The sequence below is a fragment of the Cimex lectularius genome, unplaced genomic scaffold (assembly GCF_000648675.2).
Source record: "Cimex lectularius strain Harlan isolate CLEC.00 unplaced genomic scaffold, Clec_2.1 scaffold155, whole genome shotgun sequence".
Lineage (NCBI taxonomy): Eukaryota > Metazoa > Arthropoda > Insecta > Hemiptera > Cimicidae > Cimex > Cimex lectularius.
The window spans coordinates 1088524-1107409 of NW_019392710.1; the positions used below are offsets into that span (position 1 = coordinate 1088524).

At 36.3% G+C, this 18886-nt stretch overlaps 1 protein-coding gene across 1 annotated transcript in view; it reads right to left on the minus strand.

Moving 5' to 3' along the window:
• The window catches only part of LOC106668828 (lachesin-like), a 179274-nt gene that overhangs the window by 150516 nt on the left and 9872 nt on the right, over positions 1 to 18886 (minus strand). The window lies entirely within an intron of this gene.

Genomic DNA, 18886 nt, shown 5'->3' on the forward strand with positions numbered 1-18886 from the left:
GAAAATATACTGCCTTCATCATATCACAAGATCGATTAGTCCTATTGGCTTAAAGTTGTTTTATTCGAACAAGTACATTAGTTCCATTATTTTCAGTTAGGACAATTTATATACTGTAAGGTTTTTTCCGTAAAAGAAACATCGTCGTAATGCGCTTCGATTCACAACCAGGCCTCCTATAGGCACTTCTCGGAATCGGGCAAAAGATGGCAGACCACGCCGTGAGAAACACCAACTGCCTCTTGCCGGTGACCTCGATGACACATTCTCACAATAATATTGTATTTATCCATATCAATTTAAAGGTTTTTTAAGGATCGGTGAGGTGGTTCCAACGTAAGGTGGATCGAGGTCAGTCAGGGATATGGAAAGATGTAGACAAAACATTTACTTCATTCTTTGACGTTTTGGGACTTTACTGATTTTATTTTTAAAAATAAGGAAGATTGTATTTTATAAAAAATTAAAAAAATTGAAAAATAAAATAGCCTACCTTCAAATATAAGCCAAAAAGTTATAATTTCAACTGTGAATAACCAATAATAGAAAGTTGAAAACGTACATCATTGCCGAATATAAGCTAAATACATTTTTATAAAATTTGTGTATAAAAAGGTCTATACAGATACATTCGCAGCAACATTCACATTTATTTAACCACTATTGACAAATTAGTTAAATGTCTTTTAATTCTATGTGCCTATACATTCTGTGAGAACGTTAGAAATCGCATTTTTCATAATGGTTAGATATCTGTCTGAGGGGAAATGAACATATGCTGAAACGTGATTGAGTATTTAATGTTTTTCGTAGAATTTAAGATAGAATTCATTTCAAGTTCAAAAGCTTGTGTTTTATGTAAGTATAGACATATTTTGTGTTATTACTATAAGCAGCATAATGCTATCAAAATTGTTTAAAAATATAAACTCAAAAATGTATATATGTAATATGTATATAATATTGCTCTTCCCATCTATCTTCGTTGTTTTGGTTTGTGGGACGCCCGTAAAACAGTATTTCATATGTTAACAGATTCTCAGATTATCCTTCTAATTTCATTTGGTTGTGATTCCAAAATATTTGATGTTTGAAAAGTCGGCACAATTGCATACAAATTTTCATTATTTTTCGACGTGTATTCATCAATGAACATCTTCCACTTCGGAAAAGTTGCATCACGAAAAATGAGTACTTTCGAGAGGCTCGTACATCTAAAGTTTAAAAGTAAACGGCGATTATCTAAAAATCACTCATACTCACCGCCTTCACTTCACCTGTACCTGTACCGCGCGCACACTCTTACATGGAATAGTGCCCAAACCAGTCGATGGATTTGGACGAAATAAACTTTATTAAGCAGTATTAACTAACGTTTAATAGTAGAAATAATAGATCTGAATTATAAATACAAACTTTACATCGCCGGGAAGGTACACGCCGAGTTCGAACGATATATCGAAAATCTCTTTCGGATACTCGTCTATATCGATTGAGGAAAAACGAAGCTAAAGAAAATGTAACCAGCTCGGCCAAATTGATCAGCGGCAATGATAAAATTTTATGGAGCTACTTCACAGCTCTCTACATCGGCGTAGTCTCTGGGCTTACTTTACTTAACATACCTACACATGACCACATATTTTCCAATGCAATAGAAGTTCTCAATTAAAATGGATCATAAGCCAAAGTAACCTTCTGATCTTCCTAGTTCCTAACGACCCAATAGTCTCCTTTCTATCCTTGCCAAAATTCTAGAAAAAATAATTCGACTATTATTGCTTTGAAAATTTCAATATGATTTCAGATCATCAGTTTGAATTTCACTCATTTCACCAGACAACTCAAAAATTGTATCGTGTTGCTGAAAATATCGCCTATTCTCTTGAAGAAAAACAGCAATGATTTTGGATGCCTTTCTCAATTTAGAACAGGCCTTTGACTGAGTCTGGTACTCGGGCTTACTTTAGAAACTGACGAACATACCTCAAGCGTACTCAATCGGAGATATTATCTGACGGACCGATATTTCCAAGTCCGGTCCGGCAACCGAATTCTCACTTAATACACATCGGGGCGGGTTCCTCAGGGAAACATCCTTGCCCCATTTCAATTGTCAATATGAACTGCAAATTTTTCTACACGCGTTAACATTTCAACACATGAATTCGCTCATGATACACCGTTTCTTACTCGTAATTTGAACCCCTCAATTAACACTCAACAGTTACAACAACACCTGAATAGAATAGAATAAATTTTTATTTGTACATGTGCATAAAAATATATACAATAATTTTAGAATGTAGGGAAAGTGACATTTCTCTATGGCTTCCTACTATTTACACTAATAATTTTTTTTACACAAATCGGTAAGAGAAATTCCATAACAGTTTAAACAATAGGAACAACTAACAGTGGGGAAAAGAATTTATGTCAACAAAAAACCACATGCAGAGGGATGAAATCTATTTATAAATTAAATAAATGCATATAAAAAGTGTAGATGAGAAGTGAATAAATAAATAAATTAAGTAAATAATTAAATACATAAATGGGTATATAAATATTCTTATTACTATAAATTTGATAACTATTATAAGTTTATAAGCCAGGTACATTGTGTTTTATCCTCTTACGTTTCCAATTTGCATTTCTTGGATAGTCACCTATGGATCTTCAAATGGGATTTGAGGAGACACTCATACGCCTAAAGAATTTGCAGACTGCATCGTAAATTTCCTCCTCTACACATTTCATGTTAACAACACCTGAATGATTTAACACTAAGGTTCACAAATGAGAATGAAGACAAACTTAACAAAAAGCGTACTGATAAATTTTACCATACGTAAAATACCTGTCCTGCAGTGAGTATAACGAACCTCATTGCCAACAACTGACCTTGTGCGTTATCTTAGACTTTTCATGGATAAAAGACTGCGTTGGAAGCCCAACTCAAGACTGAAAAGACAAGAAAAAACTTACACTATGATTAAAAATACTACTTGACTCACGATCAAAATTGGACATTGAAACCAAACTTTTAACTTAAAAGGCAATGATAAGACCTCTGGGCGTAAGGTTGCGAAGTGTGGAGCTCAACCAAGCATTCCAGTTCTCAACGTCTCCTCAATATGTGGTGTTTAGTGACCATTAATTAATGATTATTTGGAGATCTTGAGATGCGGCTGGTGTGACGTAGGTTTAGAAAATATTTTCTTTATCGTGCCAACGTTTCGATCTTTATTGAGATCATCTTCAGGGCCTGGGATTTATAAACATTGTTTAAATTATACGAATACTTGTAAGATGTGAAAAAGTAAATTTATACAATGATAGAAATTAATTTTTTTCACATCTTACATGTATTCGTATAATTTAAACCAGGCCCTGAGGATGATTTCAATAAAGGTCGAAACGTGACACGGCAAAGAAAATGTTTTTCTACACCTACTCACACCAGACTGAATCTCACGATCTCCAAATACTCAATAATTTCAATCTAAAATCTTCGTCAAATTATAAATGTTCCTTTTTATGTTTCAAATATTATTCGTAACGACCTACACATCCCGTTTGTACATCAAAACCCGCAATAAAAAGGTAATCAATCACTGAAAATACATAATAATCTATTAATATAACATTAATATAACACTTTCAATCCTACCCGAAAATCTTCCAAGACGATTGAAGCGAAAGTGGCCCCGAATCATTCTCATTGAGGGAAGATATGAAGGTTTCAGTGTCAAGGAATGTTGCCACTGGGCAAATTCTCCTACAAGAGACTCAAATGACAAATTCAACGTATATGAACATATTTACTTAATACTAAATTTGTAGTTGTAAATATCAAATAAATGTAATAAAAAAGTAAATGTTTTAAGATCACACTCAGTACAGCCTTGACTTAATTACCTATGTACGAAAAACCCCATTTAAACCTACCCAAATAGTATCTTCTAAACTAAACAGTAAAGATGTCGATGTTCATATTAGAACATTAAAAGGTCTGTGGGACATTTTGAATTAATCCGAAGTTCTGTAGTTACCGATCGACCTTGTCCGTCAATCTTTATAGAGTAGGCCATGAGAGATTTTCGGCATGTCGCATAATGTGACGGAAACGATGAAACTTTGGACAAATAAAAAAATTTGACACACTCCTAGAGTTCTGAATTCCTATCTCTTATCAACACCAAAGAGATTTATGGGCCTTCCTTTAACTCAGCATACATAATTTCACGGTTTCTCGGCGGAAGCAAACACATATTTCTGCCTCTCAGCGTCACTAAATAGATTTTTATAAAAATATAAATAAAAAAATGTAAATATATTCAACTTACAAGTTATCAGTTATTACATAATTTACTTTGAATACAAAGAAATCAATTAAAAAATCGTAAACATTTGTTCTAGTATTAAATATTTTAAAGTTTTCTTTCGTCCTTTTGTAACGTTTTTACATTTATTTGTAGTTTAATTACACAACGAAGACGGGTAAAAATAAATAAGCCGCAGTTCATGGTGGTAACGCGCCCCGTTTGGAAATCGAGGCGGATAGGGCTGAAAGGGACAGCTCACCGCCACTTGCATTCATAATTTCCTACAAGCATCCCCCAATGTTTGCTGCTCATGTCAGCCACCACCATTCCACCAACTCCCTATTTTTACAGTATTTCACCGTTTCATACTTTTGTTTCTTTCTTCTCCCTCCCATTGCTCCACACGATCCACACTGCCGAGAAAACATTTTTTGCGACGTGATTTATAGGGACGAGCCCACGAACTGGCTTTGTGGCCTTTTAATTAAAACAGTTTCCTACATTTAACTCCACTTTTCTACTTTCTTTATGGTTTTATTTTTAACAGTTTCTTCCTTTCTGTTCTTAGTAATTTTCAAAGGCGCGATAGCGATTTCTGTTTGCTATGCTATAAAAACCATTGCTGCGCATTTCTAATCGGTTCATCGATATTAATCAAGGGTTATTTAAAAGAACCGAATCTAATACCTTTTCCCATTGACTTCAGGTTTTTGATTCACAAATTAAATGTTATTTTATTTGCAAAATTGACCTCTCAAAATATCAAAAAGTTTGTAACAACGTCCCGTTGACATGATCGCTCCGCGCGATTGTAATGGCCACGTATCGTGGAGGCAGCATCAGACAACGGCATGAAGTTTTATCAGAAAGAGTTAATAATATTAAATAGTAAACGAGGGAATTTTATAATGAATTTACGAATTTATAGTGAAATTATAATGAATTTATAAAATCGATTCATTTTCAGTTAGACTTTGTATATAAGCATAATATTGTATACCTTAAAGGAATTCTGTAAAGAAATTAAGTTTTTCAGGAATACATTGGTTTTGTCATTGTCTAAATCCAGCACATTATAAATCCGTTTTAATTTCCAAGATGCCAACCCTAAAATTATGAGTTCACCTCGGGGGCCGCGGTAGCCGAGTGGTTAAGGCGTCAGGCTGTCGGCTAGTATTGGGTTGTCCGGAAAATAATGCAGGATTTTAAGTTTTCATTAAAAAAAATCTATATAAAATATTCTGTTTACGTTTACAGGATTACTCATTNGTATGGGAAATTATTTTGATTAAAGAACATTGCTTTAAAGTAACTAGTTTCTTTTTTTTTGTTTAATACCAAAATCCTGCATTATTTTCCGGACAACCCAATAGATCCCGCGGTCGTGGGTTCGATCCCCATCGTCGCCTTTGGACTATTTTCTAACGCCTAAGGGGACCGGTGGCCGCAATTGAAAGAAATTGACACGGCACTCATCAATGGAAGGGGCGGTATCAGATCAGACAAACATGAATTTCTTCAATGGAAGAACACCGTCACACAGGGGGCTCAAATACACACTCGTGAATTTCACAGTCACACACACGCGCACACGCACACGCACAGTATTTATATCTTAAAAAAGTTATACAGTCGATTCACGAAGGTGAACTCTATAGTCAAATTAAACAAAAAAAGGAAGTATCGTGAAGTTAGTCAGACAATTACTTGAAGTACTAACATTATCAGAAAGAGTTAATAATATTAAATAATGAACGAGTGTAAATAAAGGACTTACTAAATCGATTCATTTTCAGATAAGTTTAGTATGTGAGCGACATAAGCATACTATTGTTGATTACGTTGATTTTGTCCTTATTTAAATCCAATGACATTATAAGTACATTTCCCAGCAAAAGATATATATATATATATATATATATATATATGTGTGTGTGTGTGTGTGTGTGTGTTTGTGTGTGTGTGTGTGTGTGTGTGTGTGTGTGTGTGTGTGTGTGTTTTAACTGTGTTTGGTAAATGCACTGATGCGAAACCAAATTATTTACAAAATATTTTTTATATTGCCATCAAACCATTGTGTTTTACACTTCTCTTAAAAATAGATAATGATTGCACTAAATGCACGTATATAACATAAAATTATCGTAATATGCATCGGTTTCTCAACATATCCTTCCTTGTGAGTACAACCAACGATAAAAATCAATCGGCCACTGACTACCCAAACCACAATATTCTAAAAATTCCACAATTTTCTTCAAAAATTTTAATTTTATAATCAGTTAAAAAATAAATTTACAAGAAATATAAACGTAGAATGTCTGCCTGTTAGTGATTTTTGTATCATGTACGTTTAATTACATACATTCACGAACAGAGATAATTTCGACCATTATTCAAAGAAAAAATACGGCCCTTCCGACATACGCTTTGATAATTAATTCTGGTACGAAATGTAATTTTAAAAAAATCGTGTGTGAGTCGTTTGACGTTTGACAGATCAATATATGCGTCTAAACTATGGCAGAATGTAACCGTTTGAATATTTATAAAAGCGAGTTGTTTAGGTTACGAGTGTAGACGAAAAAGCTCACTCCTCTAACCCTCTTTTCGTGAAAATGTTTTGGACATATATTTATGAAAACTCTCCTTCTCTAAAACGATAATGCACAAATTATTTCTCACAGTCAATGACAAAAGCAGGAGGCACGTTTTATATTTAAAAAAACTAATTCATAATATTGTCTAGAGAAGAAAAGCAATAAGGGTTTGGCGACAGCTCTTGATATAAATTCTACTGCAAAATTAAGGATTCCTCCGGCACTTCTTTTTGAACGGGATGTGGCGTCGGTAGGGAGGTCTGGTTGAAGTGGAGTACGAGCATCGGTGGGATGAGGAAGGACGGTAGACAGTCTATGTAGATCCGTCACACGAAAGGCTTCCAATTGTCTATCCCGTCCGTTGGGGGGTTGGCACTAAATTGCCATCAATAGTCCCCTCTTTCCCTTTTTCAGACACTCCTGACAACTCCACTCCAAATAAGAGTTTATTCCATAAAGCTAGTTGCCAAATATTCTCACTCAAATTAATATCTGCCTTCAATATTGTAATTTTACATTAATAATCGTGGATAAGGCTAATTTGAAAGGAAACATTCAGTTTCTTCGTTGAGCTTTCATCCAGGCTTAAAAATTATCGTTAATAATTTAAAAAGTTAAAAAAATGAGCATCCATTTAAAATATTGGTTTTTGAGTTTAAAAAAATTGGTTTCAAGGTTTCAAAGAAATTATGAATTAAATTTAGAGTATCGGCTGCACACAAACGACCGGGTCAAAATGACTCCATTGGTTACCCAACACCCAAGGGAGAATTCGGGGCTACCAGGCGGACCGGGTTTCTCTGGCAACGAAGCGTTGGAGCGACCAGGCCTGCCGGATGATTTTGGGGTAAGAAAGTAGAAGGGCTGAAGTGCTAATAGACAGAAGGTAGTATTTTTTACGTCCATGGCATCCTTTCTGAGGGCTCTTCCCAATGCGTGGTGTTTAGAGTTTAAAAAACCATTTCTAGAAAGTTAGTTAAGTTAGAAATGGTTCACATCAACAGAGATAAACACAGCATCAATTACAGAACGGACACATGTAAACTCAGTCGCAGCTACGCCAATATCTATAATCAAATTCAATATCGATAACGTAGATAGATCACATCACACAAAACATATAATATAACATATAAAATAATCATCACATTCCACACATCAAACATTTCTACATAGTCTAATTTTTCAACAATTTGGCCTTCCTTTCCCTAATTATCCCCGTCTATATAATCCTGAACGGCCTAACCCACGTTATTCCCCATTGTCGGCTCCTTTCGCCTCAAAGAAACCGACTCCTCATATAAAAATGTTTATGTATCCCTACTTCCTTCCCCACTCCTTCAAAATCCAACGTATATATATGTAAACACAAAACATCAATATTTCACGGGCACTCTCAACACGACACACAATAATGACATACCTATCCAGAAAACAAACACTTTGAGTTTGATCAAGTCTAAAATTTCTAGCATTGCATAAATTCTTTTTTTCACATCCTGCATGTATTTGTAAAATTTAAACAATGTTTACAAATCTCAGGCCCTGAAGATGATCTCAATAAAGACCGACAAAAAAACAAAATGTTTTTCTAAACATACGTCACACAAGACCGCACCTTACGATCTCCAAATAATCAGCTTTTACCAATATCAGACGAATGTTGATCCCGGTTCCCTTGCAGGGGAGTCCTCGGCGTAAAAGACAATTCTTGCATCGAGTAAGTCAAGCTGGTCAAGAGATTTTGCCTTGATGTTAGTTAAGCCAGAGGGTCCATAGGAGTATTCTTCTTCTCTCAAGATTTCGGGAGTTATAAGTTGTCCTTCGTCAAATGACCCTACCTTTCAACATCGGAAATAAAATCTCCAGCCGGTTATCCTATACAATACGGATAATAGATACCGTATACACCTGGCATATAATCAATTAACTAATAGTGATAAAAATTACAATAAATCACTTTTTTAATAGCCTTATGAAATTTGCATATTAGCCAAGGAACGTTATATCTCATGTGCGATGCGGGTTTTTTAGTGAGGGGGAGGGGTTGCGTGAAGTAATGGCCAGAGGTGACAGCAGGACTCGAACCCACGACCGCCGTCTAGAACCGAGAATCTATCACGTGGACCAATCGACTACCGCGGTCCCCCAACAAATAACGTTTTTAATGACAATTTTTTTTTGACAATACGCTCTACTGTTAAACATTGCGAAAATTAGGGGGAATGTTTTCAATTTCTTACAAAAATGAAAAAAATGATTTTTTGTTATTCAAATCGTAACCTTCATTTTCATTTATAATCCATCAAGTCCATTCCAATTGATGAAAATTGGCAAAAACCCTTTCATAATCAAGCTGGTTCAATCAAAGGGTGCCCGCAAGGAGGGGTACTATCAACACTACTGTGGAGCCTAACTGTTAATGAACTTGAAACTCTTGTCCATAGAGGGATAGTGCCAGGGCTATACGGCCACCCTGATTGCCAAAGGAAAATTAGAAGAATCTCTGTGTTAGCATAATCCAAGAAAGGCTAAAAGTTACAGGTGAATGGTGTAAAACCGCTGAACTAGGGATTAACCCAACCATAGTCGCTTTTACACGCAAAAGAAAAATGAATCTCACGAGGGAGATAAAATTCAATAATAGTATGATAGAAATGAAAAAGAAGCCAAATATCTAGGTGTCACTAGACAAAACACTTCCATTAAGGAACATACCGGTACAACTTTCAGAAAAATGACACGAGCATTGATGCTAGCAGAATAAAAGTAGGAAAGAACTGGAATTGCAGACCAAGAACTCTGCTCTGGATGTACACCATGATGAGACCTATCTTCACATAAGGCCAAATAGTCTTGCCCGATAAAGTAGAAAAGAGAACAAAACAGAGAGAACTCACGAAAATACAAAGACTCGCATGCGTTTGTATAACGGAAGCGATGAGAACATGGCCCACAACTGGTATGGAGAAAATGTTGGGATCAACCTCCCTCCACCGTATGGTAATGAGGACAGCACAGAAAACTAATAAATAAAAGAAAACTAATAGAAAACTAATCAAAGATAATCCTCCAACAGGACTAAAGCAATGGAGGCGTAGAAACAACATTACGAAAGAACATCCGATACTGGCTCTAAGAGACGATATTTGAATTCAAACAAAATTTCCAAACAAACTTAAGTACCAAAAAAATAATGGAAAAGATAGAGAAACCCCTCCTTAACAATAGCAAGGACTGCTGGACTGCCAACAATGCTGGTACACTGCTGGATCCGAGATAAAAGAAGGAGTATTCGGTCTTGGAACCAAATATTCAGAACCCATGAAAAAATACACTAGTAACTTCCAGTCTGAAATCCATGTAGCCTGTTCAATTTGAACAAAGGGTAGAAAAACGAGAATATAGCTATCATGTCAAAAGTCAAGCAGCCATCAAAGCCCTAAGCTCAAACATCGTTAGCTCAAAGATAGAGCTGAATTGCAAAACTAAACTAAACAGAAAAAACTACTTGCAAGACTGCGTCAGTCACCTTCTGCTGGGGAGATATGGGAGAAGAGGGCAACGAAAGAGCAGATGGCCTTGCAAGAAAACGGGCTGTTGTACATTGATAATCAGGCTTGGGGCGTTTTATTACATAGGAATCCCCTATCAATGAGTACCTTAGACCAAATGGACAAAATGAAAATGAGGTAACAGTGGAATTCACTCATTGGACACAAACGATCCAAGAACCTTCTTCCAAATTTTGGAAAGAAAGAAAACATAGAATGCACCAAAGGAGGAAGGAAAAATCTGCGAATCATAATTGGATTCTTAACAGGTCACCCGATTAATACTTCGACATCTACATCCAGGACAGTATAATTATTAGATAGAAATAAACACATGATTTACTGTATTGTCGCTCTTGAAATTAATTAATAATTACGTTATATTTACATTTTATATTTACAAACATTGTTGTCAAGGCAGCTAAGTTAGGAATGAGCAGCTGAATGCTTTCGAACTTAGTCACAGGTTATTGGTAAGAATGGCCAAAAAACGATAAAGGTGGTGGTGGTGGTGGTGAACAAAGGGCAGTCAGCAATGCGTCTTGTCAGAAACTGTGGTTGAAGTAGATACTCACGTATCTGCTGGATTTCATTTTTAAAATTGTGTTAAGTAATAATCTTAAGTAATGTTAATTTGCGTTTTGTTTTATTTTCATTATCCGTGATTTTCCATTGTTTAAATCGTGTGCTGTTTGTGGATAACTTCCGTCATCTAATGTTTAAATTATTTAAAAGAGTAAACGTTTTTGTTAAAATGAACAGCCCTATTAGAAATATGGCTGACCTCATCTCTAATTTGAGATTTGCCACACATTTAACAATAACAGCTCAGATATTTTCGTCAGTTTTACAATGACGAGTTAAAATTACACAGTTTCATCATTTTAAGGATTTCTCTTAAAACTGTAAAACTTTGTCGAATGTTGTAAAACTTACGAGCCAACTATTCTTTTGTAGAGTGACACGCTCACTACAAGGAACATCGTAAAACCACAAAATTGTATTTTTTGTTGTTAACGAAATAAAGCGTAATAAAAATCCAGTTTTATTAGCATAGCTTGAAAGTCTGTTGTCCTTTGTGGGTCGGGCTACGTTCCCGAGAGAGATTCCTCACGTTTCTGCACCCCGTCCGCGGTAGGACCCCTTTCCCAACACAGCCCCCTGCGTTTCCCCCAGCCGGGAGGTGCTCCAGGAATCTCGTCTTCAGCGCCTTCCCCAAGTAGTCACTTGAAATATGCAGTGTTGTAGCTCACGTTTCACCCACCGTCCCCGCATATCATAATTACCTCAGAATACTGGGGTCGGGGCAAACACCTTAGTTCAAAACCACCCCCACCCGGTTAACCTTCCCGATCATGTTATTATGTCGCGTCTGGGCCAAAATCAGAGGGAGGGTGGAGGAATTTATACACTTTGACGCATCCAATATTGGCATCCTTTAATCCGTAACCGTACACAAGGGTTTGAACTAAATACTTGGCTAATATGAGACAATACGGTATTTAGGCAAAAATTTAATTATTTTAACCGAATAAACATTTGGTTGCGATATGTTAATATTTTCTATTTGATAATAATTCCATCGCTATTAATGTAATACTCATATGAAATTTTAACACAAGTTCGAGAACGCTTCACAGCCAGGTAGTCCGCATGCGGACAAGTGCAACATCCGATTTTAAAAATATCTTTTCTTTGTAATAGAGAAATAATATTGGGTTGTCCGGAAAATAATGCAGGATTTTGGTATTAAACAAAAAAAAAGAAACTAGTTACTTTAAAGCAATGTTCTTTAATCAAAATAATTTCCCNCATACAAATGAGTAATCCTGTAAACGTAAACAGAATATTTTATATAGATTTTTTTTAATGAAAACTTAAAATCCTGCATTATTTTCCGGACAACCCGATAATTTGCAGATGGTCAATTTTCTTATCGACTCACCTACATATTCCATATCTAAAACAAATAAAAATCAAAAATCCAAAACTAATTGGCTGACACACTCTCGGATTACAATAAAATACAAATTTTTTAAGGTATTAAACATTGTTGTCATCCTACAAAGTGTCTTAGATTGCGTTATAAAAAGTTTAAAAAATGTTTCACACACCACTTTTCAGCCAGTGAAATCCTGCAGACCGGTTTATCTCGTTGCTCGTACCATATCGACCACTTAAGAGTTAAATATTTGAATGAACACCGGGTCATCAGTCAATGTTTGTTTGGATGTCAGCTAGCGACAACAAAAGACAAAGGAGCTTGCTTGAATCGAGCAAGAGCGGCAAAGCCTGACGAATGTCTTCCAGTTAGCGAGTAACTCCGATTGCAGGAATTACAATGAACTACACGTGTTTGATTTAGTACCATCCATCTAAACTGCGTCTGAAAAAGATGCGCCGAGTCGTGAGTGTCCCCTCACCCCACGCTCGTTTTACAAAGCAACGGGCGCCAACTCCTGAATCGCAAAGTTTGTTTTAGGCGAAGTACTTAAGCCACCACAAGTGTCTGTTAGCATTCCTTCCGCCTACTGTGCGTGGCTGTACAAATCTTGAAAGTGTCTCGATACACAACACATTGAGGAAATTAATTAGGTTCACAAACGCCAGGACGATGTTTTCGGACTGAATGTTGTCAATACGATATCTTAGCGGTGGCTTGGATTTTCATTATTATAGGTACTATTTTATTATTATTCGTTCATTAGAATTATACGTACAATTTTAGATTCCTTAGGTACCGCCATAACGTGTAGTAATTTAAGGGAAGAGAACTGTGCCCAGTAGGATTTTTCTTAATATATGCTGGGCATATCATTTCATCCATTACACCATTGATTCCATTTCTAACATTTGTCCCATATCGTAAATTAAATTGTATTCAATTAAAAAACTATCCACACATCCACATTTTTGCAGAAAGCCCTTTATTACTGTCCGGATCTGCATTTTTCAAATTAATTCAGGTTTTTTGTTTTGCTTTCAATGTGATTACAAAACATTTTTCATATCTTTCAATTAATTAAGGTTTTTAGTTGAGATAAAAAAGTCCGCGCTCTACCACTTGAGCTATCGTGACCTCGATCCACTCGGACACCAACTCCCCATCTGAACCCCACCTTTTGAATTTTCCCTCCTTTTTGCCATTTTTCAAATGTCGTGTAATATATTTGATTCACAGCGACAAACTAAAGCTCTCCGTGGCCATTTCATTTATCGCCGAGAATCAAATATCTATCGCAGCGGCGTATCTAGCCGTAGATCGTGGGTTCGAATCCCGCTCGTGACCCTGACTTTTTTATCTCAACTGAAAACCTTAATTAATTGAAAGATATCAATTGGTCAAGCGGACCACGAAGCTAGTGAATTTTTCATATCGTCACACCAGTAACACTAATGCCAGCGCTGCACCCTAGGACATATGCCATGAGAGCCTGGCACTAGCAATGTGAGGGATTAAGGGGCAAGGAGGTCCCTAGGCCATCATCGATTAAGGCGAAGTGGCGGATTCTCGGGATGTAGAGAGGATGTAGAAGCCCTTGTGAAGAGAGGGTGGTTCCTGCAGTACGGTTACGCTGGATGTGGTGTGAAACTTGGAATCGGGAACGAATCAGTTCGTTGAAAGAAAGAAATATTGAGGTCGTTGTAGATAGTGAGTTTATTGATGTAATAAAGAGCTTTGTCAATTTGTCAGAGGACTTTTGATTTGAAGTATTGGATATTAGATTGCTTGGCAGAACCCTATAGTTTCACTCCATAAGCCCAAAGTCGTCGCAGTAAAGTCTTTTATAAGGTTAGGATGGTTTTGACGGTGAAGTCAGATTTTGGTCCTAGATTCTTCCTATTTGTTCAAGTCTTCTCTTGAGTTGTTGTCCCTTTAAATCTTCTGTGGGATTCCACGTCAATCGGCTGTCTAGGTACAATCGTAAGTATTTGACTTGAATCGTAGTCGGTCTCTCTGAATCTATTAGTCGTTGATACAATGGAGGGCAAGAATATTTTTTTAATATAAACGTGCACTGAGTACATTATTCTTCATTCAGTCTTATCCTCCACTTTTTGCACCAGTCTTCAATAAGTTCAAGGTGCTCTTGGATGTTGGAGATAGCTTGGATAAGATTCGAGTAGAGTGGGAAAATAGCGGAGTCGTCCGCGTAGGTGGTGATGATGGTATTAAGGTTTTAAAGCCTCTCGTTCTCTAGTTTCTCTTCATTTAAATTTTTCTAAATCTCGTAAAAATTTTAAAAATCCTGTTTCTGTTGTATAAATTTTTTATCAACAATGTACCACTCTGAATATCACGCAATGATAATATACTTCGGGAACTTTGTAAATTTTTTTACCAAACCTGTTTGCATGTCTTAAATTAAGTTATGAATAAATAAAATCTCGGAAAACTTTTGGCTTATTATACTTTGAATTATAGCTAAATATTCGTGTCAAACATTGGTAGTTTCCTCATTTTTTTAAACTTCATTTTCTACTTGATTTTTATTCAGGAAACTCGGCACTAGAGATGGGGTGGAGTTTTTGGTTCAGCGGTTGTTAATTCTACAGTACAGAAACACATAATTTTTACGGTTTTCAGTACAAATGTGTAGTCAAAGGTAAATAGAAAGCCTACAATTCGTCTGTCAATTAGAAAAGAAAGCATTTATGTTAATATTAAAAAAATTTGCACGTTCGATATAATAGGGACTTTTATACAGAAGGATGTTTATAAAAGGTACAAGAGAATTATTAGATAGATTAGACAGTGCATTTTTTGATGAAGGGAAGCCGTTGAATGGTCACGGCCAAGATAAGGAGGTCGACATGGCAGAGATGAAAAGAGCCTGACCCTCCCCTCAGAGAAGGAAAGCCGTAGTATCCACTCATTAGTTTTGAAAAGCCTCTCTCAAACACTCCATTGGACTCCTTAGAAGCCTCCTGTTCCTTTTCAAATCGGATCTCTTTGAATATTCACAGACGATTCATCACAAACTGGTTCATACCAGGCGCTGGTCTTCTGTCCTCAATGACCCTAGGTTTTTAAGAAACGTTGACGCATGTAGTGTCGTAAAAACGTGTTAGGTAGTTTCTTCGTGTAATGGAATTTGTGCTAAAAAATATTAGTCACATTTTTTTGCAGAGTTGCCGTCTTCTTGAAATCGACGTTTGATTCCAGCTCCTCCTTACGCTAGAACCAGTAGTTGCATTATATTGCCTCAGATTACCACGCTATGTGGCGCGTTTATGGCACTTGTCGGCATTTGAGATAACTTTATCAATCCGTTTAAACCAATCGTCAGATGGCTTACCCATGTGGGTACTTGCAACGCCGTGGTCCAATCTTACCCCGCTACTCCCAGACAGGAAGAGCATGTCGGTCCTTTAAATAGACAAACATAGTAGTGAGGTTCAGTTCGAATTTCGGTTCAAGTTACGGTGGTACGCAGTAGTTGACTCCCATCTGAGGTATAACAGTCAATTGGAAATATTTGTCAGCTTCTTTTAAGGAAGCGTTAATAGGATTTGTGTATTTTGTAGCAATGCAGCCTTGTGACCGGCGTGCCATGTTCAGCTCAGCTCAGATTAGTCGTTAGGTTTCAGGTTAATGGACAGATCTTTATTTATTTTATTTATAATATACATAATATACATTGAGCAAATAGTTTAGTTATAACAAAACTGACAGACCTGTCATACCAGGAGGCAGTGGGGAGAGAAACCAACCAGTGCTGGAACCCTCTTTTATTTAATGGGGGGGGGTTAAGTTAATTCGGTGGGTTAGATAGAAGGTCACGAGGCCATCGTCGTTTTAAACGGCGCGGAGGATTGTAAATGTGAGATGTTGAGGAAAGAGTTAGGGCTAGTGGGTAGGGTGGAGGGATAGTTTAGAGTGGAAAGTGAAGAATCTTTCGGATAAGATCTTTCACGAAAGGGATTTTAAGATCTTTATGATCAGTGACAAAGAAGGGAGTATTGAGGATACGGTGGAGAACTTTAGATTGAAAAAATTGAATTCGTTGGATATTGGATGATTTGGCCGAGCCTCCAGCTCGACTCCGTAGGTCCACATAGGTCTTGTAACGGCCAAGCTACTGACAAAAAATATTTTAAAAAATATATTTCAAAAGAACTTAGTTTTGTAAAAATGTCTTGAGATTCTTTGCATTAGAACATCTTTTTAAAAAATACTAAGAAGAAAGTAGAAACTCAAGAATTTGACCTGTCTAGATTTAAGAAAAACAAGTGTAGTATGGATACAATAATAATGTATTTGAAGATTTATATATTTATCACTTATTAATCATTTATCATTTATTTAAAATTATATATATTATATTTAAAAATAACTTTGTTGTACTTGAGTTCCACATTAAGGTTATATTTTTCCTAGAAAGATATCCATTTAAGCAATGTGAACCGGTCCAACAGATCATAGACCGTATAGAAATTTCCGTATCTATGTATATCAGTTTCTTTTTTCTTGCTATTTATTAAATTATCGTAGTTAATATTATTTCAAAAGAGTATTTCACGAATGGATTTTTTGTGTGCAAATTTATCAATATTCGATTAATTTAAAGGTGTTATGGATAAAACGGGATTTGGAAAAATACCTCAGATCTCCTATTATAGAAATATTTTTCGCTTGACTAACTCAAAAACCCCTGCAGGCATTCAAAAAATATATTCCCGAAGGAATGTTCACAAAGTTAAAACTCCACTCCAATTGCAAGAATTTAAACCCCGTAAACATTTCAAACATATTTATTTCACGAGGTGGAAATTCTTGGGGCATCCCTCCTCCATGGAGTGAATGGGTGGAAAGAGTAAAAATATAGAGCGCTTACCAGGGACGAGCTGGAAATGTTTAGACCATTAGCCTCCGGGCAGGGGGTGGTCTATGGTTTAATCATTAGTCGAGTCGACAACTCAATCTGGGAGCATTCTTGCCTCAGTCGTGGGCTCCCCTAACTCCTCCAATCTACATAAACAATTATCTGAGGCGAGCCACTCAAGTCTCTCCGCTCAACCCCCTTCTCTAACATTCCAAAACTAATTATCACTAACGCATCTCTCATTGTCGCCTTCTCGTGAATATAAGAATTTTAACAACAGAGAGTTATTTGTATATAACTGGAAATACGAGGAAGTAAATCTAACTTGTCATCTAGTTCGAAATTTTTGTACTCAAGAGACCGAGAGAAAACTGTAGAAATCGCAGATTCAAAGTAGGTATTTTTCCCTATCATCTTTTGTTAACGGAAAGTTGTAACATTGCAACAACCATATTTCAAAAACAAACAAATTTCTAACGGTATTGAGACATTATAAAGACCGGCTTCAAAGTCACTATGACCGAGATAGGGTGAAAGTAGTGTAAATCTGGCTCCCTTGAGTGGCTTGAGTTGTTTAAAAATTCTGGGAGACTGAAATTAAAATCTTTCAATTAATTAAGGTTTTTTTAGTTGAGATAAAAAAGTCAGTGTCACGAGCGGGATTCGAACCCACGATCTTCGGCTAAATACGCCGCTGCTCTACCACTTGAGCTGAAGTGAAGATCGTGAAGATAAACTTCATTTAACTTAATAAATTCACTAGTTTTCGTGGTACGCTTGACCAAATAATATCATCAATTAATCAATATTTATAAAAGGTATTGGTTGAGATAAAAACGTCAGTGTCACGAGCAGGCTATTTCAACTAAAAAACCTTAATTAATTGAAAGATATAATTATAAGCGGACCAGGAAAACTAGTGAGTTTTAATAAGTTAAAATGAAGTATACCTTCACTAAAGCTCTCCGTGGCCATTTCATTTGTCGCCGAGAATCAAATAGATTACACGACATTTGAAAACAAAAAGGAGGGAAAATTCAAAAGGTGGGGTTCAGATGGGGAGTTGGTGTCCGAGTGGATCGAGGTCACGATAGCTCAAGTGGTAGAGCAGCGGCGTATCTAGCCGAAGATCGTGGGTTCGAATCCCGCTCGTGCCACTGGCTTTTTATCTCAACTAAAAAAACCTTAATTAATTGAAAGATATTAATTAGTCAAGCGGACCACGAAAACTATTGAATTTGAAATTAAACTTGGCGGTTTCCTATCATTTTGGACTGCCTTGCGGTTTTCGTCACCATTGAACGCAATATTACCAAAATCTGTTTGGACAATATGTATTGTAAAAATGGGGGGAGACAAACGAAATCCAACAAATACAAAAAACCAAATTCACTCTCCCCTCACTTGAATTTCACCAACTCTATGATGTTAAACCGGCAGAACGAAATGACGGTAAACGACCAAGTATACCTCACGAAATCTTATAATTAAAAGTGAAGTTATACATTCCAAACAATGACTCTGAACATATTAACTTGGTGGACCGCAGTAGCCGAATGGTTAGCGTGATTGATTCT